Here is a 27,681-nt window from a genome sequence, read left to right as displayed (position 1 = left end):
GCCCCATTTTCAACTCCACATATATTATTTAGTTAAGATAACATCGTATTTTGAATCTCATTAAAAAAAAACAAAGTACAAAAATGGCAAGTTACTCACACATACAAGACATACACCGTCAATAACTCATTCATTCAGACTGCCAAAATCCAGGCCTGCCATTAAAAGTATTGATATCAAAATGACGCCAAGTTACGCTACTACAAACAATATAGGCTATCTTGCCTCACCGAAATTTAATAACATGTATTCCAAAGCAATGCTACCCAATATTTCCTCAATTCTTTCAAGTCATTTATCATAGTTCACTCAAGAACTATGATAAATGATCGACAACACAGTAACTTTCAAATTAACGGTAACATTATGAAGGTGAACGTCGTGGGTGGAAGAAGAATTGTAAGGTGAGTACAAATTAAGTTATAATCATTTGTATAACGTTAGCTAGTTAATATTCAATTCCACGACCTTCCCGTGACTTTTGTGTGTAGTAAACGGAACTGCAAAAAGGAGGCTAACGGTTGCTTTGTGGTATCGTAGCCCCATCCGAACCCTAGTTAACTAACTAGCTAGCTGGCTTGCTAACGATGGTTAGCTAACGAGAGTTCTGATGGGGCTATGATAAATGATCGACAACACAGTTACTTGCAAATTAACGGTAACATTATGAAAGTGAACGTCGTGGGTGGAAGAAGAATTGTAAGGTGAGTACAAATTAAGTTATAATCATTTGTATAACGTTAGCTAGTTAATATTAAAAACTATAGTTAGCGTATAGTTAGTTAGCTAGCTAGCTAACGAGGCTTCGGATGGGGCTAGCATGTATGCTAATTTATGGTCGACTACACAGTAAAGCTGCACACTTCCATTGGAAAACAGTCTGGGTTAATTGCCTGTGTTCTGTATCTCTCCTATGCAGCCAAAGTTCGCCGAAGTAAAAAAATATTTTAATGTGTGAGATACTTGTACACTGCGCTGAATCAAACATCTGTATGCGTTATAAAAAAAAATATTTTCTTACGAGCCGGCAGTGCGAAATACTATGGTGAGAAGAAGAGCCTGTAAAAAAATATGGACAAAGCTACTGTGACGTCCCCCATTGACGCAATGGCGGGCACGGCCATGTTGTCGATTTGGAGCCAAAACCATAGAGTTTAGCGGTTCTGTGATTTACAATGTGATTGACAGTCCGGTGTGGAAAAGCCCATCAACCTGAACGAATGATTGCAGTACGAACTCGAGGCAAGCTGACTTTCTGCCGTTATGTTTTAAAATATATTATCAAATGTTTACGTAGTTTACTTTCCATCCGTGACTGTACTGTGTCATGTAATCACGTTATATATATGACATTAATTATTACGGTGTACGAGTTATTGACGGTGTAGGCTATGTCTTGTATGTGTGAGTAACTTGGCATTTTTGTACGTTGAAAACGTGTTTTTTATGAGATATCATTTCTTTTTGCAAAGCCTTTTATTACGAGAGTGAGAAATGCGAAGTGACCCTGTAAGAAACGGTTGTGGATTATGGCTATCCTTGTGTGAATTTGTACAGTCTGATGAGCGTGTACGTTTAGCAGTTTCGGTTTGCTATATATGTAAAACAGTGGGTGTGACAATTGGTGCGGTGGCGTAATTGTAAACGCATCGGAAAAGGTGAAATATGGCCAGTGTATGTAGGCTACTCACGGATTTGACGGGCATCCAACGAGCCTTGATTGACAAAAGAATCAGCAAGCCCGTAGAATTAGAGCTGCCTAGGTCGCAACTTGTGTACCCTTCTGTCCTGCTCCGTTGTCTGTTATTTCGTGAAGATGCGCTTTTAGTGTTTGTAAGGTTTATAAGGCATGTTGATAGGCTTATCTGCAGGTAGGAATCCTCTTTGCTGTTTTGTTAAGCTGGAACCGGAAAAGTTGATAGTGGAGAATAGGAGCAGACGCATATGTCCCAGCAAGCTTTGCATATGAGAAAATAACAACAGTGTGAGATGAATTAGGCGAAATGATGAAATTGCGTAGTTGAAACCATATGTTTTTAGCAGAATGGGCATGTAGCCTAGGTGAAGGTTGACATGATCACAGACTATAGTGCGAAGTAAATGAAGTGACCATGAGCGAGCTTAGTTTCCTTATCAAACGGTAGCTATATATAACAGTCTGTATTAAATGTTAGTTGTTGAAGTGGAGGGTTAAATAACATGTGCAATCTATTGCACTAATGTGTTTTTCTCATGTTCAGTGCTAGTAGTTATATTTATGAGTGAATCATGATATTAAATGTTATGTTTTAATGCGGAGTTGCAGAACGTACATACGTAGTAATTGTTTGTATGTGGCTAGATAGAGAACAGGGCGAGGTAACATGAATGTAGGAACGTGGCGTTTGCTGATAAGAAGGTTTTGTACGGTAGCCAAGTGAAGAAATATAGTTAGAAATGGCACAGTGGTGAACTGGTGTAACTTGTTAATAAAAGGAATACATTTGTCGTCATGAAATGCATATGGGTGGCCGTGAGTGAGTTTTGGTAAAGCAAATATAAGCGTAAGAAAATGTTAGTGTAAAAGAGGAAATTATCTGCCTGAGGGCGAGGCGGGATTCAAGCTTTAAACCGGAGGTTTACCAGTCTGTGACTTCGTTAGTGCAGCACCATGCCATAGCTATGCAATTCGTGAAATATCATTAGGAAACCTGCCGGTGGTTTTAAAGAACACAGGCCAGTAAGCACAGAAGAGCTCCCGTGGAATCCATATGGCGTAGCAATATTGTAGCCGGTTAATAATTGAACGTACAGACGGTAAGTCATAACACATATTGCTTAGCAATATTGTAGCCGGTTAACAACTGAACGGTGAACGGCGGGTAGATATGGTGAAAAAGCAATAATTGATAAGTAGTAGACAATTATTAGTGAGGGTCGAAGCAGGTTAAAGGAGTAACATGGTGGTTGAACGTGACACTTCCCAGTTGTCTTTAGGCGACAACAAAACAAATGTGCATAATGTCTTTTATTATTCAGTCATTTCAATGTACTTTAAAACGTATTTTTCTAAGCCTAAATTTCCCACTATAAAAGTTCACCCGAACCGTCTGGGCGTGGTACTGAGAACTGTCAGTTAGCTACGATTGACAGACCGTGCCCCGTTACCATAGCTAGCCCCATGATAAGCGCTATTTTTGGGAGACTTTTCACAAGCTAGCTAGCTTAGTAGTATATGAAGTATCGATAGATAGCTAAGATAAGGACGTAGACTTATATCCAATTCAAATTTTTGCTATCTAGCTAGGCAAGTTAAGATGAAAGCACAACTATAACGTCCTCATAAAAGCAAACTAGCTAGCTAACGTTATCGATAACATTGCCTTCTGAAAGCAAACGACCTAGTTAGCTAACGTTAGCTAGCTAGCTAGCTAAATGAATATAACCAGAAATAATCTAATAGTCCTTAAAAGGCACTCTAATTTAAGTGAACCTAACGTTAGTGAAATATTTGCATTGTCTTGCCCGTAAGCCAGCGGCGCGAACTATGGGTCTCGAGTTATCCATGGGTTTACGGGGCGTGGAAAGGGGAGAGGTTACTGTGTTTGTGAGGCACCAAGTTGAGAACTTTCTCAACCGGTTCAAAATAGGACGATAAATTTAAAACGCATATTTCTCCAAAAATACAGAACAGACATATTTAGTACTTTACTCATTGTGTTTCTTCAATGTCTCTTGTGCAAACAGCACATAAAACCGAGAAAGTGTGAAAATCACCATGGTACTCCTTTAAAGAAAGGTGTTTCTAGCTGGGTTTGAACGCACGACCCCATGTTCCCAAGACTGTAACCTTGCCCACTAGGCCACAGGCGGACTAGCTGTTTAAACTGGAAATGTTTCAGAGTAAAAAGGTATGGGTATTTTGCGTGTGTATGCGCGTTTTTGATTGGGTCGTGTAGGTGAAGATTTGGCTGGTGTCAGTGAAATGTCCAATGGGGAGACATGTTGTTAGTGGGAGAGGCGGCAGGAAAAATAAGAATGAGAAGAAGAAGAAGAAAGAGAAGAAGGAGAAAACACAAAATCCCCTTAGTTTGGGGCTTTATTGTGTGGACATGTGAAGTTGTTTATGAATTCTGTCTGTTGAAATGGGGTCAGAATGTACAGAATTTAATGTTTTTAAGGGCTGAGTGTCTGTGGCTGTTTTGTGGTTATTTCTGTGGGGAACCCTGAAAAGTGCCAAACTCTCTGTGCTGTATAGGTATGGGGCATGCCCCCGCCAAGGCGTAACTTGGCGGGATGGCATACCTGCCATCCCAATGGGAAAACTTTCATGTAGTTGAGAGGTTGTCAACTATTTTAACCCTCTGGGGTCTAAGGGTAAAATGAGGCACACTGGTGATTGTGCGATGCTCTGACATTTGTGTAAATTTCATCAACTTTATATACAGTGATTCCAAAGTGTTTCGTATCTTTGTTTTCAGCACAAACTCAGCTACAATAATATGGCAGCAGTAAGTAGGTCATAATCATGTGTGGATTGTAAACTGCTCAAAAAACTGTAAACAGTAGTTTTGAACATGCACAGGAATGTTGTAATAAAACACACTAAACAATTGTGACTAAGACTTTTGGTCACTGAAATGTGTTCATCAAGGTCTTGGCTATCAAAAGATGACAAAATATTTTAGCAAATCCAATGAGAAATATAAAATACATTGCTAAAAGTTAGTGTTGTGACTACTATTTTTCAACACCAGGTGAGAATGGGAGGGCAAATGGCCTTTCTGTAATGAATATGCATTGGGTAGGACGACCTGCCAGCTAAGTAGGCTATTCACACCTGGCCGCATGCCTCCCCACCATTAAGACTCAGTGAGCCATTTAGAAGACAGAAACAAAGACATCTTTTGATTTTCAGAACATTTACTGAAGCAAACTATACGCATGGAAGATGAGATGAGACTGGTGTACTCTTGCAACGCTTACATGGCCTCTTAGCTAGTGGTGAACTAGGCCGTGTTTCCTGATCAGCATCTCTGTAAATATGATAAAAACAAAATTGTTAGGAAATGTGACATCAAATCAAACTTTAATTATATAGCACATTTCCTTCAACAGGTGAAAATTAAATGTGCTTTACAAAAAAGGGGCAAACCACTAACGAATGAAAACAAACTTAGGAAATGTGACATGGTTACATCATATACAAACAAAGAACCAAACAAACACAACCAGACGCAGAGAGGTAGCCTATAATTTTGAGAAGCAATGGTTAGAATCGTTCGTAGTGTGGGAATTTACAAGCGCGCATATTAGTGAATATTCCTACAAACACACAGAGAATGTAATACAGCACAACGAAACAACATTAGCTAAACTAAATAAACATTGATATTCCAGCTCAACTACACGCAACTCATCAATAACAATGCCTCAATCTGAAGTAGGCTAGGTCTGTTTAGCTAAGTGGTTATTATATTGCTATTTCCCGAATTTACTTACAGTATGCTAATATCGATTGTGCGAGGACATCAGTTTTAGAATCCTAGCCACACCACGGGCTATTTATTACCAATATGATCGAAAAACATACAGTCTACCTGATACTTCTAACACAACCAGACGCAGAGAGCTTAGCCTATAATTTTGAGATGCAATAGTTCGAATCGTTCGTAGTGTGGGAATTTACAAACGCGCATATTGCTGGATATTCCTGCAAACACACAGATACGTTGCAATACAGTACACATTTACCAATATGATCATAAGAAATATACTTACGCATGAAGTTGATCCTCAGCTGGATCAGTTCGCTGTTCGAAATGACACCGCTCTTCATCAGTGCCGGCTTCCGGACGGACGATTTTCCAAAATTAAACGAAATGTTCACCTCAAAAGAAGTGAATTAGGCGACACTTTGACATTCTATCCCGCTTTCGCAGACTTGGTATTTCTCACATGGATCTCGCATCACCCCTCCTTTAGTTTCCTTCTATGGAGAGTAATTATAATGTTGTTAACATGTGAATGCGATTTGGGCGGACTTCCTGCTGAGCAAAATTCACATAGTAATGAGTAAAGTTTAACAAAACATACATGGTCTAATTAATCAAATTTAAAACTTTTAAAACAATTCATGTTATTTGCCAATGGGCGCATTGGAAAGTCGCGATTCTAAGGTTTCTGTCAATGTTTTTGTTGCGTCTATGATAACAGCACGTGAAGTTAATCATCCAAATAGAAACGAAAGTTAATTTCATCTTGTAGAGCTCCGCCGGTGGAGCTCTCAACCCCAGAGGGTTAAGTTAAAACAACTTTTTCCATGAACCCACGTCCTATTGACATGAAAAAAATAGGATAACAAACAAGCCAAATCCATTTTTACAGTGTAGCCTACCTGTGTGCTTCCTGCAGAGTACCGTATTTTTAATTTCGACATTGGCAGACTACAGCATTAATTGCGTCTTTTGTTTACATTCAATATTAGTAATTGCAGCGAGAAACTGCAGCTGTAGACACAAGATAGTCTGTTATGTTATGGTAGCAACGGAACGAAGCGGACTACATATGTATTACCGTCATTGTTTCATTATACCAGCGTGTTTTTGCGCGTTTGCACAGAAACTCATACTATCAATAAAATGGTTTAGCTATTTCTCAGCATAATGACAGATTCAAAGACTAAACGAACTCACCCGATACTGTCTTCAAATGGATCCATGCCAGAGAAAAGTAATTATTCATCCTCTCAAAAAGCTTTTACTAACAAACTTTTGGTAGCCTAGCATGCACTCTGGGTGGCACTGTCTTCCATTGCTTCCCCGACGTTCAGACCCTCCCCTCACTGATAAAAACTAGACCCTACGGTGTCGGATTACTTGCGTCGCCATGGATGTCGCTTGCCGTAAAGAAGTTTACTAGATGTCGTAACACTTAGATTTGGAGCTCCAGCTCTTCCGCACCCCAACTAATAAAAAAGTCCAAATGGCGGGCAAACAATATGGCGGACATAGGTGCGGACATAGGTGCTCCCAAAAGCAAAGTTGTAGAGCACATTCAGATGCATCGGTCGATGAAGTTTTGTGTTGATCTGACTTATGGTGTAGGAGTTATGGCCTTTTAAAGTATGACTTATGGTTGCTGAGCCTCAGACACTTTTAGCGGAGAAAAATAATAAGAATTAAAGCCGCAAGCGCCGTTGGGAGGGGTCCAAGCATTGGCACCATCGCGCCCCCTATGGAGCGATTTGAAAATGGCTTTGTCCTCATGATCATATGCCTTCACCCAACATATCTACTGAATATCATGATGATCGTATAAAATATTGATGACTTATGCCCAATTGTGTGCTAAGAGACGCTGTCGGATGACTTAGTTATGTCGCCATGGATATGTCCTGGCCGCTTCCCGTGAAGGCCTTTACTATGTTGTAACACTTAGATGGTCCGGCATGTATGCACAGCTGCAGTATTTCTGCGCCGCAACTAAAAAAGGTGTCACACTAGTGTTGTCACGATACCAAAATTTTGACTTTGATACTGATACCAGGTTTAGTATTACGATACTCAATACTGAAATGATACTTGAAACTTAAACAATGCTAATTCAATACTCGGTACCTAACGATACTGAAATTACCTTAATAGATGAGAAACGTAATGTCCACAAGGGTTGACCTCATTTTCTAATTCATGGTTTATGAACAACCTGGTTCATTAACAACCTTTAAGTTGAAGCCTCTTCAACATATTAATATGCATAGGCCTATAGTGTTACAACACTGAACAATAGAAAAATATGTTAAATATATTTCAAAAATTAAACCGTTGAATAATCTTTAAAACAGGTCTTTCACCTTTAAATAGATTTAAAAACAGCATATTTTAATAACAATACAACATCTATCTATAATAAAATATTTCCAAATTGGAACACCTATTGCTACTGAAGTGAACTGAGTCAAAGCTTGCGCTGTATCAAGGAGCTGAGTGCACAAGCGCAAGTCACCTCGCTTGGCAACCTTAGTTGCTACTGCCTTCTAGCGAAGATTCTGACAAATTACACTTTTCATCCTTTCAATCAGTAATGCGGGAGACAATTTTCCCTGGCTTTTACATTTGACTCAAAACTACCGAACGTCGGAATATTCTAATACCGAACCGTTTCTTTTTTTTTTTTTTTTTTTTTTAAGTACCGAAAAAGTGCTGAAGTTTTGGTATACCGTGCAACACTACGTCAGACACATATTCCAATCCATTGCTCAGCTTAGCAGAGAATGCACATTTCAGAGCGCCACAGAGACAGATAGAATAATAACACATAAATGCACATTTCAAATAATAAATACGACAGAGAAAAAAACGGAAAAAAAGACGTAATATCAACTCGCGATCTGCGTGCTGCGCGCAAAGTAGCCTACCGTTTTATTTATTTAGACATTGGCAGATAAGAAGAATATTGGTTACGCTGACCTAAAAAACGCTATTCCAAAAGCAAAATCAGACATGTTATACATCGTTAGAAAGCGTATTCTCTCACCTCCTGAATAAATGAATTGTCAATCAAGCCAGACTGTACTAAAAAGGGCGACAACGACGTAAACAACAGGTGTGGTATTACGCGCAGCTATTTTGGAAGATACCCAGGCGTCACGAATGCGCTTATATTTCACAAACGGATTGTCCAAGACAATAAATGACCACTCAGTCAAATAGTTAGCTATCCACAGCCAAAACTAACCTACAACTTACCGCCACATATTTTCTCAAGTTCGAAGTTGAGTTCTTGTAGGCTGAAATGTCCACATTTCTAGGCAGACAAAAAAGGCAGCGCATAATGTAGCTAACTACTGTTTTTGTTAGTCTGTAAGTAAAACATAGTTTGAACGTGAGGCCAGGGGTGTTCTGGCTCCTACGAATCACCCGCCGTTGTTTCAGCCATTGTTGTCGCCCACTCATCATTCTGTGAGCTGTGACTGGCTACGTTTGATTGGTGAAACGGAGTCATGTGGGGCTATGACAGCGTCAAAGCAAAGACCAGTCAGCCTCTTTGGCTGAAGTCTCTCTGAGAGAAAGAAACAAACAGAACGTGCGTTGAATAAAAAATGGGTAAAAAATAAAAGTAACGAGCGGAATGTAGCCGAATATAACGGAGTAAAAGTAACATTTTTTCTTCGCAAATATACGAGTAAAAGTGAAAAGTATGTTGCATTAAAACTACTCTTACAAGTACAATTTATTCAAAAAGTTACTTAAGTAAATGTAACGGAGTAAATATAACGCGTTACTACCCACCTCTGCCTACGAGGGAGGAGTGCCGGCCCACCGGGTGCGGCTGAGGAATACTGTGCGCTTCATTGCTAACGATGGATCAGAAAGAAGGAAGGATTTTGGTTCGGACATTCTGAAGGATCTGCTGAACGTTGAGGCAAGTGCCATTTATTGTCTACAAGATTTTTCAAACGGGTTTTTTTGACGTGACTTTTTTTTCGGAAGCCGCTTGTTTGAAATTGTATAATCAGATTGCGAATTGCAAAGAGGCAAAGCAGCTGCAAGGAGTTCGCGTGGAGCTGCTTTACTCCAAGGCGCTGAGGCCCCTTACCATTCATTTGTACAATCCGTTTGTAAGAGAGGAGGACATTTTAAGTTTTTTGTTTAAATACTGTGCCGATGTAAGGGAGGGAATCAAGCTAAAAGACCGGTATGGGTTTTGGAACGGCAAAAGGCGATATATGGTTCGTTTTAAGGAAGATCCACGGAGTGCGGGGGGGTACGCACACCCCCCTGGGGCTTTTGCCATTGGGCCCGATAGAGGGTATTTGTGGTATCCTGGGCAGCCAGTTTACTGCCGGAAATGTGGTTCCTTCGGGCATTTAAAAGAAGCCTGCACCACGGTACGGTGCAGGCACTGCATGTCGGGGGAACATCTAACAAAAGATTGCGCAGCCCCAAAAGCCTGCATGCTGTGTGGGAGCTCAGAGCACCTGTTTCGAGGGTGCCCTGAAAGGAAGGCCTCGTATGCTGCCATGTCTCAGCCTGGAGGCAGTGATCGGGCAGGCGTGCTGAGGAATGCGGGGGAGGGGACCTCCGCAGAAATGAGGCAGGCCTTTGGTCCTGTTGCGCCGTTGGCTCCAGCTCCGGGTCCAGCTCAGGCTTTGGCTCAGGTTCCCGCTCCTACTCCGCGCCTGGCTCCTGCTCCGGTTCCGGGTCTGGCTCCGACTCCGGTTCCGGCTCCTGCTTCTGCTTCTGCTCCGGCTCTGGTTCCGGCTCCTGCTTCTGCTCCGGATCGTGTCCTGCTCCGGTTCCAGCTCCTGCATTTCGGGCGCGCTTCTCCCAACTTGGGCATCAGACCATGACATGCTGCGGGTGTCTTTCCGGGTGGACGGGACCAAGTGGGGCCCAGGCTTTTGGAAGCTGAACATGTCCCTGCTTGATTCAGGGGCTTTTAAAACCGCTTTTAAAATGTTTTACAAAGCGGTGCAGAACTTGCGGCCATTCTACACCTCGATAATTGAGTGGTGGTTTGGGATACAGCACGTCCGCCCGGAAGCAGGAGCGTGCGGAAGTTAGGAAGTGGCTGGACACTCTGAATTACCTGCATTCCCAGCTCAACAATGGGCTAGGGGTGAGCTGGGATGTGTATGAGGGGGTGAAGGAGCGAGTCAGGGGGCTCTTGGAGAACAGGGCAAGGGCGCTAGTTTTCCGCACACGACTGAGGGACTTGGAGGAGGGTGAGGAACCCTCCCCCTATTTCTTTCAGGCATGTAAAGCACGGCGTGGGGCCGCAACAATAACGGGGCTGAAGGGCACAAACGGTGTGGTGACAGAGGTACCGGGCATGCTTAGCATAGCAGAGGGCTTCTATGCAGCTCTCTTCAGCAGGCACGGGTGCATCCCAGAGGTACAGGAGGCCTTGCTGGACGGCGTTTCTGCACGACTGGGAGATGACGAAGTGCAGGCTTTGCAGATCTGTCCCTGGATGAGGTAACCGCAGCGTTGCACTCAATGAAGGACGGGCGGGCCCCGGGGCACGATGGACTCCCCAAAGAGTTCTATAGCGCTTTCTGGGACCTGATAGGCCCAGACCTCGTAGGAGTCTACAAGGCCCTCTTGGAGGAGGCGGTCTCGTCAGACTCCATGAGGAAAGGGATTGTGGCCTTTATTATTTAAGGGAGGGGACAGGGAAGACCTAAAGAACTGGCGCCCTCTCACTCTGCTGACGGCAGATTACAAGGTGTTGGCTAAAGCAGTCACCCTTCGCTTGAAGCGAGTGATGAGTGGCTTGGTGAGCCCTGACCAAAGCTGTGGGGTGCCCGGACGGTCCTGCAGCTGGAATTTGGTCCTGCTGCGGGACATAATTGACTGGGTGGGTGAGCGGAATCTGCCTTTAGCTCTGGTCAGCATCGACCAAGAGAAGGCGTTTGACCGCGTTCAGCATGACTTTTTGTTCCGGGTTCTGGAACGGTTTGGTTTTGGGCCCCGCTTTATGAGCTGGGTACGCACAATGTATCGGGGGGTTTACAGCTGCATGCGAATTAATGGGTTCCTGAGCAGGGCAGTGGAGCAGGCAGGTGGGGTGAGGCAGGGGTGCCCGCTCTCACCATTGCTCTACGTCCTGTTTATGGAGCCTTTCGCCGAGCTCGTGCGTCAGGACCCTGGCATTGATGGTGTGTGTGTCTGGAGCAGCAGGGGCAATGCTGAAAATACAGCAGTACGCGGACGACACTACGGTCTTCGTGTCAACCTCTCGGTCACTGGCCAGGGTACGGGCCCTTGTGGAGAATTTCGCTGCAGGGACTGGCTCAAAGATAAACATGAGCAAGTCCTCAGTCCTGTTCTGTGGGCAGTGGATAGAGGATGTGGGGGACTGCGGGGGCTTTGAGAGATGCGAGGGGGCCTGAAGGTCCTAGGCGTCTGGTTCTTTCCCCAGGGGAGTGCAGAGCGGAACTGGGAGGCGCGGCTATCGCTGGTCAAATCGCGATTAGGAGTGTGGTCACGCAGGCGACTGTCTTTGTCCAGTAAAATCATTGTGGTGAAGACAGTCTTGCTCCCACTTCTATTGCACTTGGGGTATGTTTTTCCTGCTCCGGCACGCACCAACGTGGCTTTGACCAGGGCGATCTTCCAGTATTTATGGGACTCCAGGTATGAGTACGTACGCCGGGATATAATGTACTTACCTCTAGCTAAAGGGGGTCGGGCGTGATAAGGGTCCCCCTGAAGCTGGATGTGCTGTATGCGTCCTTTTCGTGTAGGATCCTGCTGGACCAGGTCCGACATAAATGTTTTTTCTTCGCACGCCTGTTCTTGTCAAACGCACTGCGACATCTGGTGCGTTTGACACGTGGCGCCACAAGCCGACACTTTGTCCCCCGCATACCAGGCTGTGGTGCGCTTCCTCAGGCAGTGCCCTGGTTTGGTGACGAGGGAAAGCCTGCTGCAGCACAGAGAGTGGTATGCTTCACTGGCAGGCAGGCAGGCAACGTCTCCCCAGGGTGCCCCCATTGGCATAGATTGGAGAGGGGTGAGTGGGGGGAGGGCACCAGGAGAGGTGCGTGACCTCCACTGGCTCTGTGCCATGGGGTGGTTGCCGGTCCGGGAGGTTTTGCATCGGCATAGGTGCACAGCAAGTCCTATATGTCCGAGGGGGTGTGGGGCCGTAGAGACGGTCATGCACGCCTTTTGGGAGTGTCCCTTTTCCAGGGTTTATTGGGGCTTGATACAGGGCCTCCAGAGGAGGATAGTGCCTCGACTCACACTGACCAGGGGTGGAGTGCTGTTCAGGCAGGAAACAGTGGTGTCGGGGTCGCTGTCTCAAGGGGTGCTCTGGGACTTACTTGGCTACGCCAAATGGGTACTGTGGGAGGACAGGAGGGCGGTGGTGGGGAGGAGGGCGCAGGGGTTGAGTCCCAGCCAGCTCTATCACAGGTTCCAGGGGAGGGTGGCACTGCGGGTGAGGGTCGATGGGGTTGGGCGGGGATGGGACTGGGTTCGGCATCATTGGGGGGGGCTGGAGAAGGTTCTCCGCTTTTGAAGGGCTTGTTTTCTTCATTGTATTATGGTTTAGAAAGAATTAGTGTTATAATCTACATTGCGTGTTGCTGTCTTTATTATGGGAGTGGAGTGAATTACGTGCTATAATGTTGGGTTAAAGGGCTGTGTGGGAATGTATGTGTAAAGGTTAGGCATACGTTATTTGATTCGTACTGTAAATAGCTCCTTTGTACATAATGTGCAAGACATTTCTAATAAAATTTTTTTTTTTTTTTAAATCTGTTCTTATCAGTTTAATATCTGATACGTCTCCTATCTGGGGACTACATATTAAACGGATTTTTGAGACTGGGAGTCGGAGAAGGAGCTTGCTCCGTCCGCTCCACGCATCGACCCGGTATTGCAGTACGTCCGGGAACGGTGCGCCTCTATTTTTGGGTGCAAAGGAAGGGCGAATGCTGCTGCTTTTTTTCTTCTTCTTCTTCTTCTGTTTAGTGTTAATCAGTTTAACCTTCAGGGTCCAAGTTGAACTATGCGGTTGTTCCCTGCACTTGGACCGGTACTTCTCTCTAGGGGTTTCGTCATACTTGTTCCTGGTTATGGTTATACACTTTGTTGTACGTCGCTCTGGATAAGAGCGTCTGCCAAATGCCTGTAATGTAATGTAATGTCTTCTTCTTTATGGAGTAGACAAGCAAGAGAGTCCTTGTGGGGGTTTGTTTTTATTTTTTATAAAAGAAATAGTTTTATCGTGTGTCTTTCTTTCGTTCTTTCTATCTTTCTTCGTCAGCTAGCTGGGTAAGTGAAGTTGGTTAAGTAAGTCAGCTAGCGAGCTGGTTTGCAGCGGTCCGTGGCTCGCTCGCGCCCTCTGCCAGTCGGGCGGTTATTGCGTCTCCTCTCCCTCTTCCGCGGATAACACGCGGGGGCGCCGGCGGACAACTCCGGGCCTGCGGCTTCGGGCCAGGAGGGCCTACGGCGGCTGGTGACGGCGAGAGGCCACGTGTGCTCGGGTTTCTCTTCATCACGCACAAATCTTTCGCCTTTTACTAAAGATTTCCGTGGAGAGGAACACTCCTGAGTTTGTGCTATTTTTGGATGCTCCGTCCGCCGGACGGGGCGACTTTTCTGTTCTTAAGAGAGCTTGTTGATGACTTGTTGCCATGTGTCCCTGGTTTGTGACTTGTCAGGTACATGTGTTATAGAGTATGGACTGTCTCCTTGCTTGCTTAGCTAGGCAATTACATAGCTGTTCTGCGAGTGCTTGTGTAATTAAACAGCGATAAGAGCCTTTAGCATGCAGGTAGCTACCGTGGCAGGGGACGTGGGGCTTTGTGGGTGGAGCTGAGGTGACGGCCAGAGATCCCGGGGGAAGCGTCGAGGGGGCCCCGGACCAATGGCGAGCGGGGACTGGGTCCGGCCGGACCCCGCGATCGGATTCCCGGCCCCCTGGGCGGCGGCGGCCAGCTGTGGCCAATTTTCTGGCCATCGCTTCTCGGCCTTTTGGCTAAGATTCTTTGTAAGCATTGCTTTTCAATTGATTTTTCACAAGGTGCAAGTTTTTTGTCGGTTACCTCTTGGTGGGGAAGTTCTGTGATTAATTGGTTCCAGCTTATCACTGAACCCAGCTAGGGGTTTCAGGTGTTTTTTTTTTCCTTTTTTGGTGCCTCAATTCAACCTTGAGGGCATGGAGAGACCAGACGCTGCAGGGATGAGTATCCGCAATTCGTTCAGGTTCCTGTGGCGAGAGGTGGACGGCGAAGCTTTCTACGAGAGGCTTCGTTTCAACAGAGAAGTGTTGGTGGGCCACTTGGGACTGAAGATCGCTGATGTCAAGTGTGTGCAGAGGAACAACGCGCAGAAGTTTTTTGATGTCACACTGGAGACAAAGGAGGTATTCAGGATGGTGGAGGAGGCCTGCAATAAGACTGCGGATTCCCCTGCTCTGAGGAACTTCTGGGTGAGGTCACTTTGGCGGTTGAACTACAGGGTTATCACCATCCACGTGTTCAACCCCTTTGTGACCCTGGAGACCATGCAGGCATTTCTGGCGCGGTACGTAGATGTCCTGCCTAATGCTCGGATGATGCTGGACGAGATGGACCTGACGCTTCCCATTCCAAATGCCCAAGTGCTGCTGCGCCCGGATCCGGACGGTTTTGACGGGTTTGCTCACCCCCCGGCGTCCTTCAGCATCGGTGGGGATCGTGGCTACTTGCTTTACGCCAGGCAGCCGAAGTATTGCCGTAAGTGTCAGGCCTTCGACGTGTTCAAGTGCCGTAACTGTGGGCAGGAGGGCCACGTAATGCGCGACTGCCCCAGTGCGAAAATTTGCAATTTGTGTGGGCAAGAGAGGCACGTGTATTGGCAGTGTCCCCAGAGGAGGCCGACGTACGCTGAGGCTGCAGCGGGAGGAGCAAGCCCAAGGAACCAGGCTGGAGGGCTGTCAGGCTCGAAGGGACAAAGGACTGGAGCAGCAGGCCCGCAGGACCAGGCCGGGCAGGTGGGGGCCAGCGCATCTGCAGAGAAAGAGCCAGAGGAGGCAGTGACACCAGAGATCAAGCCTGCAGAGGGTGAGAGCAGCACGGGGGCGCTAGCAGGAAAGCAGGAGGATGAAGCAGGGAGCCATGCGGTTGCTGAGGGCTCCCTGCCATCTGGCCAGGGTGACCCTGTGGTGAGGCCAAAGGGCAAGAAGGAGGAGAAGGGAGGCGTAGATAGGGGGCAGCAGTCTTCTTCTTCGGAGGAAGGGCCACAAGTCCCCAAGAAGCCAAAGGGGGCTGTGGAGATCAGAAGAAGGAAGAAGGCCCGTGAGCCCGTAGTGGACATGGAGTCGGAGCCCTCTCCTTCAGCTTCTCCTAAAGCCAGCAGGGGGGAAAGCCTGGAACCCGCAGGTCCGGTGGATTGGAGTGACTTTCCACTTTTAGATCCGGACATTTTGTTGTCACCGGATATGAGAAATGTGGACCCTGTCTTTTCGGCAGAGGGGCCAAATGAGATTGAGTATTTGTCGGCGGAGTCCAACATACCCTGAGCGAACATTGTTTTGAGGTAAGAACTTCTTTTAATTTGTTTCAGGGCAATGGGCTCATTAAAGGTTTTTTCAGTTAATGCTAGGGGTTGAAGAGACAAAGCTAAAAGAACGGCTGTTTTTCCTTATTTGTCTTCCATTTCCTTTAGTGTATGTTTTGTTCAAGAAGTACACCTTCGTGACAGAGAGGATGTTTTGATTTTCAGCAGGGAATGGAGGAAAGGGGAATCATTTTGGAGTGTGGGTGGGGTGCATTCTTCGGGGGTTGGCATTTTGTTTGGGGATGACTCCTTTGTTATTGAAGAAAGTTTCATGGTACTTCAGGGGAGGGCAATAGGGGTTGATGTTAAATGGTATGGTCATAATTTAAGATTAATTTGTGTTTACGCGCAGACTGTGTCTGCGCAGAGGGCCGCTCTGTTTCAGGAGTTGGGTTTTTTTTTGTCACCAACAGGCATATTGTACTGGGGGGGGATTTTAATTTAGACTTGGGGAGTGGTGGGGCTGGTGGACGGTATGATGCGAGTGTGGCTGTGCTGAGGGATCTGCTTGGGAGGTTTTCCTTGGCAGATGCATATAAGCAGTGCTGTCCTGGGGAGATTGGGACGACCTGGAGGAATTCCAGGGGGGCTTGTGGCAGGCTTGACTATTTCTTTGTGTCTTCTGCTGCGTGTTTAGAGTCAGTTGCACTGAGTCCTTTATGGTTTTCAGACCATGAGGGGCTCAGTGTGACCTTGGGGTTACGTGCTCCGGTGTTTGGTCCTGGTTACTGGAGGCTGAACACTGAGATCATGGAGGAGAAGGCCTTTAGAGATTCCTTTTATTCACATTTTGAGGGGTGGGTTAGTGTGAAGAGCCTGTCTCCTTCCATCACAGAGTGGTGGGAGGGGATCAAGGTCAAGATCTGCAGGTTGGCGCAGAGCTATTGTGGGAGGCGTAGGAGGGCGAGGGAGAGGGTGGCGGCGGGGCTGCAGGCGCAGCTCGAGGCCCTTTACTATGCCAACAACGGAGGAGCTGGTTTTAATTATCGCAAGGCAGAAGGGCTTAAGAGGCAGCTAAGGGCCTTGCATGAGGAAAGAGCGAAGGGCTTTCTCTTCCATGCGCAGAGCGAGAAGCTGGAGAAGGGGGAGACTTGTTCTGAGTATTTTTTTGGGGCGGTGAGGGACGCACAGAAAAAGCACGTCATCACTGGGCTCTGTGGGGAGGACGGGCAGGTGGTCTCAGAGGCAGGGGGAATGGGGGCGGTGGCACACCGCTTCTATGGAGCCCTCTTTGGAGAGCGGGAGGTTGGGGCAGGTAGGGAGGATTGGTTTTTAAACCATCTTTCTAGCAGGCTAACTAGCGAGGAGAGAGAGCTCTTGGATAGGCCTGTGGAATTGGAGGAAATGACAGTGGCCATGAAGGCCATGAGGAAAGGAAGGGTGCCTGGTATGGATGGGCTCCCGGTGGAATTTTACGGGAAGTTTTGGGATGTGCTAGGCCCAGTTGGAGGTAGGTAGGGACATTAAGGAGAGGGGGGAGTTAGGGGCATCAATGAGGGAGGGCGTACTGTCGCTCTTATATAAAAAAGGGGATGAGAGAGACCTCAAAAACTGGCGGCCGTTGACTATGCTTTGTTGTGATTACAAGCTGTACGCTAAGGTGCTCACGGAGCGGTTAAAAAGGGTCATGGCGAGCATAGTTCACCAGGAGCAGACGTGTGGGGTTCCTGGGCGCAGTGCGCTGTGGAACCTCCAGCTCATCCGTGATGTTGTGGCGTGGGCCGAGGACCGGGCTCTCCACCTTATGGTGGTGAGCCTGGACCAAGAGAAGGCCTTTGATCACGTGCATCACGGGTTCATGGCTGGGGTGCTGGCACAGTTGGGGTTTGGTCCTGGATTTGTGGAATGGGTAGGTATTTTGTATAGAATGGTAGGTAGCCGGGTGAATATTAATGGTCACTTAGGGGATGTGGTGTTTCAGAAGTCGGGCGTGCGGCAGGGGTGTCCGCTCTCACCGCTGCTCTATGTGTTGTACATGGAGCCCTTTTCAGCTGCAGTGAGGGCGGACCCCAAGGTCGATGGGGTTTTGGTGCCAGGGAGTGGTGGCAGGGTGGTTAAAATAGCACAGTATGCTGATGACACTGTTCTGTTTTTACAATCAGATTGAGCATTAGTGAGGGCTTTGGAGCTCTTGGATGGGTTTGGCCAGGCTTCTGGGACCTTGTTGAACCGAGAGAAGTCTCAGGTGGCGTACTTTGGGAAGTGGGAGTGGAGGCAGGACGTCCCTGGGGGGCTAACGCTGAGCGAGGGGCCCATCAAAATTCTAGGAGTTTTTTTCACGGGGCAATGGGCGGCACAGTACAATTGGAGAGGGAAATTGGCGAAGGTGCAGCGAGCACTAGGCAGGTGGAAGGGGAGGAATCTATCTCTAGCAGGTAAGGTGTTAGTGTTGAAGGTGGTGGTTCTCCCTGTCTTGCTGTACTTGGCACGGGTGTACCCCCTGCCAGCAAGGTTGAGGAGGGATGTGGTCAGACAGGTTTTTAATTTTGTTTGGGGAGGTAAGTACGAGTACATTGCACGGGTGGTAATGTACAGGGAGGTGAAGGCAGGGGGCCGGGGAGTACCCCATTTCCCTTTAAAACTGGACAGTATTTTTGTGGCAAATTTGTGTGTGGGCCTGGTGGCTAAAGTTGAGCATCCCTGCCAGTTTTTTGTTAAGCTGTGGCTTTCTTGGCCTTTGAGGCGGGTGGTGCGGGAGTGGACGAATCTGACTCCGAAGGCGGAAAGGTTGCCGTGGCACTACCGTCACGGAGTGCAGTGGGTTAGGAGGTTGCCGGAAGGGGTTGCTGTGGAAGACTACTTGAGCCACAGGGCTTTGTACAGTGTGATGAGGGAAGAGCTCTGTAGAGGGCCGGCTGTGGTGGGGATCAGCAACACTGTATGGCGTAGGGTTCAGCCTAAGTGGCTGGACTAAAAGTCGCAGGATTTGAACTGGCTGCCTCTCCATGGCAGGTTGCCTGTGAGGGACACACTGTACAGGCACAAATTGACAAGGAGTCCAAATTGTCCAAGGGGCGACTGTAGGAAGGAGGAAACTATTCGGCATGTGCTGTGGGAGTGTGATTTTGCAAGGGGGGTTTGGGTCCTGCTGGGGAATCTGTTGGAAAGGGTGGAGGAGGGGTTTGTGTTAAAAGATTTTAAGGGCTTGAATGGGCACAGGTGGGGTATTTCTTATGCTGTGGCTGGTGATTAGCATGGGGAAGAGAGGGATTTGGGACGCAAGAGCGTTATTGGTTAAATCGGGGAAGGAAAGGGGTGTAAGGAAGGTATATGAGAAGGTATGTTGGGAATTGAAGGGAAGGATGAGGAAGGATGTGCGCAGTCTTGGATACCATGCAGCCAAGGAGAGGTGGAAGGGGCTGTTTATGTTCTGATGCGGTCCAGGATGTGCACGAAGTGGTTGTAAGTACTGTGGTTTACTATTACACGTATTAATACGTAAGCTTGATGGAAATGTAATGGGGAAACTATGTTGAGTAAGTTATCTGTGTCATTTCATTTGTTATTGATGTTGCAATAGGGTATCTTCATTAATTTTTTTTCATTAATAGTCTTTATTAATAGTTTATTAGGATTGTATTAGTTGTCTTGGGCTTATGGCAGGTAGGTTTTTTTTTTGTTTTTGTTTTATAATTTCAATGTATGCAATTTGTCGTGTGATGAATTTTCAATGTGGGTAATTTCGTATTGTGATTTCTGTATTGGATGACGACATATTTCTATTTAAAAAAAAAAAAAAATCTGTTCTTATCAGTTTAATATCTGATACGTCTCCTATCTGGGGACTACATATTAAACGGATTTTTGAGACTGGGAGTCGGAGAAGGAGCTTGCTCCGTCCGCTCCACGCATCGACCCGGTATTGCAGTACGTCCGGGAACGGTGCGCCTCTATTTTTGGGTGCAAAGGAAGGGCGAATGCTGCTGCTGCTTTTTCTTCTTCTTCATGGAGTAGACAAGCAACTGAGTCCTTGCGGGTTTTTTTTTTGCAGGACTGCCCTGCACCTAGAACCTGCCCGAAGTGTGGCGCTGCAGGCCATGCCCAGAAGGACTGCAAGGCAAAGCCCAGCTCATACGCTTCCTTCGGCAGTGGGGGGAGAGAAGGCGAGGCCTAAGAGAGGAGAAGAAAGGGAGGCCAGGGTACAGGGAGAGTCTGCAACGGAGCAGGAGGAGGGCCCGGCTCAGCAGTGAGAGGAGCCTGGGGGCCCGGGGTGGCCTGTAATTCCTGCTGCTGAGCCCAGAGACCCGGTGGGGGCGCGGAAGGAGGTTTCATCTACCACACCAGCTCTGGCGGCAGGTACGGGCCCAGAGCCAGCAGTGGGTCCAGTCCCGGCCTTGGCGGGTTCAGCTGTCCCAGATTCGGGCCCAGCCCCCACTCCTGAGCCGGGGGCGCAGGGAACAGCACTGCTGAGACCCTGAGAGATGCTGTGAAGGCGGGATTTGTCAAGGTTGTCGGAACCACTTGCGCGGTGAATCCTGGAAATGAGGTTCTGGTGGAGGCGGAGCGACCGGCGAAAGAATCACCGGCGGCGTGGTCGCAGGAGCTGTTCTCCCCCTCGGTGGTCTCTGCTACTTCACAAGACCAGTCTTTCACAACAGAGACAGTGGGCTCCTGACCACAGCCGACCTGGAGTCTCCCGTGTTGTGGGGTGACAGCCCCTTCCCTGAGGGGGATGGGGTGGCAATTTGGGCTCGGGCTTCGGCCAGGAAAAGAGTCTCACAAACAGCTGAGAACCGCACCAAGATCCCCAAAACGGTGCCAGAGTTAACACTGGAGAATTGTTTTGAGGTGCTGGTGGGACAGCCTGAGGATGTGGAGGGGGACTCTCAAGAGACCAAAATGGAGGTAGGGTCACCATCTGGACTTTTGGAGGGCTGGGATGTTGAAGGGCTGGTAGAGGCAATGGGGATGGCGCCAGCTCAGTCGGGTCCCACTGACTCAGAAGGGAAAGAGGGTTGATAGGTAGGTCGGGTTTATTGTTGTTGTTAAAATTATTTTTGTTCTACTGGAGTTTGGAATTGTTACAATAAATGTTAGAGGGTTAAGGGGGATATAAAGAGATGTGGGGTTTTTCAGTATATGAAAACAGTGAAATGTCTCGTTTATTTTGTACAGGAGGTACACTTAAGGGATAGGAGGGACATAGGGAGATTCACAAGGGAGTGGGATAGGGGGGACTCGGTATGGAGTGTAGGAGGTGTCCACTCATCAGGGGTGGGTATCCTATTTGGGGCTAAGGAGATTAAAGTGGAGAGTAGCTTCTTAATAATTCAGGGGAGGGTTGTCGGTGCAGACATCACAATGAGGGGGGTGAGGTTGAGGGTCATTTGTATTTACGGCGCACAGGGGGAAGCTGAAAGGAGGGAGATGGTGGAGAAGCTAGCTCCACATTTCGCCACAAATAGGCAATTGGTGATCGGGGGGGACTTTAATGTAGACCTTGGCCGGGGGGGTGACGCCAGTGCTGAGGCGGTGACCGGCCTTATGGCGGGGCATTCCATGGTGGACGGGGGGAAGGTGGTCAACCCGCGTATGGATGCACCCACCTGGCGTAATTCCAGGGGGGTCTCCAGGCAGTTAGACTACATTTTCTTTTCACAGCCTGTGCAGCTGTCATCAGGGCAGATTCTGCTGGTGTTCTTTTCGGACCATGATGGGGTTCTTTTTCAGATGAGATCTGAGGCCCCCATCTATGGGCCAGGGTACTGGAGGCTGAACATCGCCATTCTGGATGAGGATGACTTCAGCACAAGCTTCACGGGCCCCGGGCATGGACGGACTGCCGGCAGAGTTCTACCTCCGGTTTTGGGGGTTGCTCGGCCTGGTGGTCTTGGAGGTGCTGTCGGAGGCCCTCGGCGCCAGAACCCTGGGGGCAAGTATGGCGAAGGGCATAATCTCCCTTCTGCACAAAAAAGGGGACACAGCCGACCTGGCGAACTTGCGCCCGCTAACATTGCTGTGCGTGGACTACAAACTGCTTGCGAAGGTCCTGGCGGACCGGCTGCGAGCAGTCCTCCCACACGTGGTCCACACAGACCAGACTTGCAGGGTGGCGGCACGATCAGTTAGGTCCAATCTCCAGCTCATTAGAGATGCAATTGCCTGGGCAGAGGACAGAGAATTGCCACTCATGTTGGTGGGCTTGGACCAAGCCAAGGCGTTTGATCGGGTGCACTGGGGTTTTATGTTCAGGGTGTTAGAACGTTTTGGTTTCGGTCACATGTTTGTCGGATGGTTGCGCACTCTGTACACTAGGGTGGGGAGCGTGGTCACAATTAATGGGCACTTGGGAGATTTTTTTGGTGTTTGCGCAGGAGTACGGCAGGGGTGCCCTCTCTCACCACTCCTGTACATCCTGTACATGGAGCCTTTGGCCGCTGCCATTTGGGCAGATGCGGGGCTGAAGGGGTTTCCAGTCCCAGGTAGTGGCGGCCTGAGGGTGAAGCTGTCACAATATGCGGACGACACCACTCTGCTGCTGGACAGCGACCCTTGCCTCATAAGGTCCTTGGAAATTTTCCAGAGTTTTGGGAGGGCTTCTGGTGCTAAGTTAAATCTGGCTAAGTCCTCCACGAAATTTTTTGGCAGGTGGAAGGAAAGGATGGACGCGCCAGGGGGACTGGTCTCTATTTTGGGGGTCCTTTTTGTGGCGACAAATGGTGCCGCCATAAATTGGTCCCCGCGAATCACTGCGGTCGAAAGGAAATTGGGTCTGTGGAAGGCCAGAAAGATGACCTTCATCGGGAAGGTCCTGGTGCTGAAGGCAGATATATTGCCAACACTTTTGTTTTTGGCATATATCTACCCCCTGCCTGCCAGCATGCGGAGGCCCTTGACCCGTTTAATTTTTGGCTTTATATGGGGAGGTAGGTATGAGTATGTGGCAAGGGCCCGTATGATGGCCACCATCGGCGAGGGAGGAAGAGACGTGCCCTATCTGCCATTAAAACTGGACTGCGTTTTTGTGTCCTTTTTGTTTAGTCAGCTGGGGAAGGCGGCAGACCACCCGTCTGTGCACTTCCTGAGGGTGTATTTTGGGTATAGGGATAGGCACCTACTGTCCTGGTCCAACTTGGTGCCACATTCAGAAAAGCAGCCGTGGCATTTCAGGCACGTGGTGAAGTGGCTTCGGGTGCACCCCGAGGCTATGGATCCACAGGTGGGCAGAGACCCGAGAAGACTCTATGAGGTGGCACGGAGGGGGGTAACAGGTGCGGCTGTGGTCGGAACCCCACCGGCTGTGTGGCAAGCGGTCCAGCCGTCAGGTTTGGACAACGGACTCAAAGACCTGAGCTGGTTGTGTCTGCACAGGAGTCTCCCGGTGCGGGACATATTACACAGACACAGCCTGACAAGGTCTCCTAAATGCCCCAGAATCGGGGGATAAGGGGAGATGTTCCTGGGCAGATACTGCACGGTGCTGAGGCCAGAGCTGAAGATGCAAAACAACTTCGGCATCTGGAACGGGAAGAGGCAATATCTCGTGAGGCTAAGACCGGATCAGGCTTCTGTGGGGGGTGTGAGGCATCTTCCTGCAGTTTTTTCCATCGGGCCGGATAAGGGCTACCTCACTTACGCCGGCTTGCCTATGTACTGCAGGAGATGTCTGAAGTTCGGCCACATGTCAAAAGACTGCAAAGTCTTTGTCTGTTTGGCATGCAGCGAAGAGGGCCATGCGGCCCGGGAGTGCCTGGCAGGAAGGAAGTGCCACCTGTGCGGGAGTGTAGAACACCTGGTCCGGGACTGCCCGGCTCGGAGGCGTACCTATGCAAAGGCAGCCGGGGGACAGCCTGGTGGTGAGGAAGAGGGAGTGCAGCATGAGGCGGATGAAAGCCAGGGAGCAGAGCTGGGCCGAGAGAAGAAAGGCACCACTGCCCCGGGTGCAGCGCCCCCTGGGGGAGTGGAGGAAGTACTGCAGGAGGCAACTCCGCAAGCTGAGAGAGGGCAGCGAGCTGAAGCGGGCCAGGAGGGAGAAGTGGCCCCAGCTGAGGGTGCAGAGGAGCCTGAGCTGGGCTCTTCAGCCTCACCCCAGGCATCAGCGGGAGTGGTGCCTGTTACCCCAGAGGTAGCGGCGGGGCAAGGAGAGAGGGTGGGCGCAGCAGTGGCATCCCCTGGAGGTGAAATGGTGTCAGTGGGCACGGCAACAGTGGCGCCCCCTACTGGAGCAGAGGTCGTTGAGTTCTCGCCTAAGGAGGAGGCAGCAGAGAAGAAGAAGGAGGGGTTGGAGAGCGGCGTGAAGCGCGGCCGCACAAGTTGGGCCGACGCTGTGGAGGAGTCACAGGCAACGAGCGAGGATGCTGGGAGCAGGCCGTCCAAGCTGGGGAAGAAGGTCAGGCTGAGAGTGAGGCTGGAGGACCTCCTCTCAGAATCTGAGGATGCGGAGGACATCGCAAGCGGGGAGAGTCTCGAGTAGGACAATTTGTCTCCGATAGCCGAGTCAGCGTACGACATGGGGTCGGTGAAGCAGTGGTCCCCAAGCGAGGTATCGTTTTTGTTGGGGGGGGAAGAAGGGGGAGGGGAAGGGCGGGGAAATGGGGTTGGGGATAGTCTGTGAAGATGGCTGTGGTTTTTTTTCCCGTTTATGATGTATGGATAAGTTTACAGTAATAACGTGTAATGTGCGGGGCATGGGGAATTGCAAAAAGAGAGGGGGAGTATTTCATTTTTTGTCATTACAGGGGTTTTTGGCTTGTTTTTTACAAGAGGTGCACCTGAGGTCTAGGGAGGACAGTGCAAGGTTTTCTGTTGAGTGGGGGAAGGGGCCTTCGTTTTGGAGTGTGGGAGGAGTTCATTTCTCTGGGGTGGGAATTTTGTTTGGAGGGAGGGATGTACACATTGTGAAATGTTTTTCTTTGGTTCAGGGAAGAGTGTTGGTGGTGGATGGGGATTGGAGGGGGGTAAAGTTGCGTTTTGTAAATGTTTATGCCCCAGCTTTAATTTCAAGGAGGAAAGAGTTTTTTTTGAGTGTGGAGACGGTGTGTGCCACCAATAGGTGGGTTATTATGGGGGGGATTTTAATGTTTCCTTTGAAGCGCCGGATTTTAGTTCGGCCTTGCTAAAGAATATGGTGGGGCGTTTTATGTTAAAGGATGCATTCAGGGCGATGTGGCCAAAGGATCCAGGCTTTACCTGGGGGAATAGCAGGGGAGGTAAATCCAGGTTGGATTATATCTTTGTTCCGGGGGGGCAGAGGGTGATTGCAGCAGGGGTGGTTCCTCTTTTTTTTTCAGACCACAGTGGCGTGAGTGTGACGGTGGAGTGGGATGTGCCAGCGTTTGGGAGGGGGAGCTGATGTATGAATGTTGAGGTTCTGGAGGAGGAGGTTTTTCAGAAGCGCTTCATTGAGGTGTATAAAGGGTGGGCTAAGCTAAAGCCCTTTTTTGATTCAGTGGTGGGAACTAACAAAGGGTAGGATAAGGGGTTTTGTGATGGGGTACTGCCGGGGGAAAAGGAGGAGGGAGCACAGGCAGTTTGTGAAGATGCAGAGGGATTAGAGATTAGAGAATTAAATTAGAGAGCCTCTATGAGGTGTGGAACAGCGGGGGGCTTTCGACGAGGAAAGGTGGGAGGAGCTGAAGGCAGAGCTGAGGGTGCACTTTGAAGCAAAGGCGCGCGCCCTCGCTTTTAAATGCCAGGGGGAGAAGTACGAGAGAGACGAGACCATCTCCTCTTACTGCTTCCAGAGGGTGAGGGCGGTCAGAGCAAAGAGGGTGATGGTGCGGTTGGGGGGGGGGGACGGGAAGGTGTTTAAGGGAACAGAGGAGATGCTGGGAATTGCTACCAGTTTTTATTGTGACCTGTTTGGGGAGAGGGAGGTGGACAGGAACGCGGCGGAGCATTTCTTGGGCATGGTGGAGGAGAACGTGCCAGAGGGGGTGAGGGCGGTGTTGGAGATGCCCTTCAGTTTGGAGGAGCTGAGGAGGGCGCTGGCGGGGATGAAGGGGGGGAAGGTCCCGGGGAAGGACGGCCTTCCCAAAGAGTTTTACTTGAAGTTTTGGGAGTTGGTGGGGCCTGACTTTCTGGAGGTGGTGGGGGAGATTTTTGGGAGGGGGGAACTCACTTCCTCAATGAGGGAGGGGGTGGTGGCCATGTTGTTTAAGAAGGGCGATGAGCTTGACCTAAAAAATTGGCGCCCGATAACGCTCTTGGGCGTTGATTACAAGCTCATCGCCCGGGTATTGGCAGGCAGGCTGAGGTTGGCCATGCCGTTTTTGGTAGGGGAGGACCAGACTTGTGGGGTGGAGGGGAGGTCGGTGGCATGGAACCTGCAGCTCACGAGGGACGTTTTATGTTGGGTGGAGGAGCGGAATTTTCTGCTCGTTTTGGTTAATTTGGATATGGAGAAGGCGTTTGATAGGGTGAGTCACGGTTTTTTGTTTGAGGTGTTGTCACGGTTTGGCTTTGGTGCAGGGTTTTTGAGGTGGCTGGACTTGTTATATAAGGGTGTAGGAAGTAGGGTGGGGGTGAATGGTCATCTGGGGGAGATGGTGTGGCAGAAGGGGGGGGTAAGGCAGGGCTGCCCCTTGTCACTCCTTTTTGCCTTATACATGGAGCCAGTGGCAGAGGCAGTGCGGAGGGATGGGGCGATAGGAGGCATTCCAATGCCAGGGGCAGGTGGGGAGTTTTTAAAGATCTCCCTATATGCTGACGATGTCACGCTGTTCTTGGACGGCGAGAGGAGCATGAGCAGGGCGCTGGAGGTTGTGGGGGACTTTGCCAAGGGGGCGGGTGCCTCCATTAATGTGGCAAAGTCGGCAGTGAGTTTCTTTGGGAGGTGGAAGGGGAGGAGGGATAACATATGTGAGCTTCAGGTAAGTGAGGGGCCAGTCAAAATTCTGGGCGTGGAGTTTAGTGGGGGCGTCAGGGAGGACGCCATTAAGAACTGGGAGAAGCGGGTGGCCGGCGTGAAGACCAAACTGGGCCTTTGGTTGACACGCCGGCTCACAGTGAGCGGGAAGGTGACGGTGTTGAAGGCCGACATTTTGCCGGGGTTAGTTTATCTGTCGTATGTGTTTCCATTGCCTGTGCGTTTGAGGAGGGATTTAGTTAGGGGCGTGTTCAAGTTTTTGTGGGGGGGTTATGAGTATGTGAGAAGGGAGGTTATGTACATGTCTGTGGAGGAGGGAGGGAAGGATGTGCCACACTTTCCTTTGAAGTTAGATGTTTTGTTTTATAGTAATTTGTGTGTGTCTTTGGTTTCGCCTCAGGTGCATAAGTTTCAGTATTTTGTCCGGTTTTGGTTTGCATCATGGGTTCGGTTTTTGGTGGGGTGGGATAATAGGGTGCCGAGGGGGGAGGTGGCCCCTGCGCACTACGTGCAGGTGGGGCGTTGGGCCAGGAAGTATGAGGAGTGTGCGGATAAGGGTTTGGTGGTACAACATAGGAGGCTATATAGCTCGCTGAAAGGGAGGCTACGGCCTGTGGGGGGGACGGGAGTGCCAGTGGGGAGAGAAGTGTGGACGGTTCTCCAGCCAAAGGGGCTGGAGAATCGTTTGAAGGATTTGAACTGGCTGGTGGCTTATGGCAGGCTGCCGGTAAGGGATGTGCTTTACAGGCACAAACTCACCAAAAACAGGTTCTGTCCAAGGGAGGGCTGTGAGAGGGAGGAGGAAACGGTGCGCCATGTGTTTTGGAGCTGTCCGTT

At 49.1% G+C, this 27,681-nt stretch overlaps 1 non-coding gene and 2 pseudogenes across 1 annotated transcript; all 3 read left to right on the top strand.

The window, feature by feature from the left end:
• The first annotated feature begins 13,230 nt into the window (after positions 1-13,230).
• LOC118218640 lies at positions 13,231-13,402 on the top strand (annotated as a pseudogene).
• Positions 13,403-13,973: 571 nt separating this feature from the next.
• LOC118218563 lies at positions 13,974-14,090 on the top strand. Its single transcript, XR_004763443.1, has one exon. It is a non-coding gene; the product is annotated as a U5 spliceosomal RNA (small nuclear RNA).
• Positions 14,091-19,750: 5,660 nt separating this feature from the next.
• Positions 19,751-19,930, top strand: LOC118218642 (annotated as a pseudogene).
• Positions 19,931-27,681: the final 7,751 nt, after the last annotated feature.

The sequence above is a fragment of the Anguilla anguilla genome, chromosome 18 (genome assembly GCF_013347855.1).
Source record: "Anguilla anguilla isolate fAngAng1 chromosome 18, fAngAng1.pri, whole genome shotgun sequence".
Taxonomy (NCBI): domain Eukaryota; kingdom Metazoa; phylum Chordata; class Actinopteri; order Anguilliformes; family Anguillidae; genus Anguilla; species Anguilla anguilla.
Note: the sequence above shows the minus strand (reverse complement) of the source record. Positions and strands in the feature narration are given on the sequence as shown.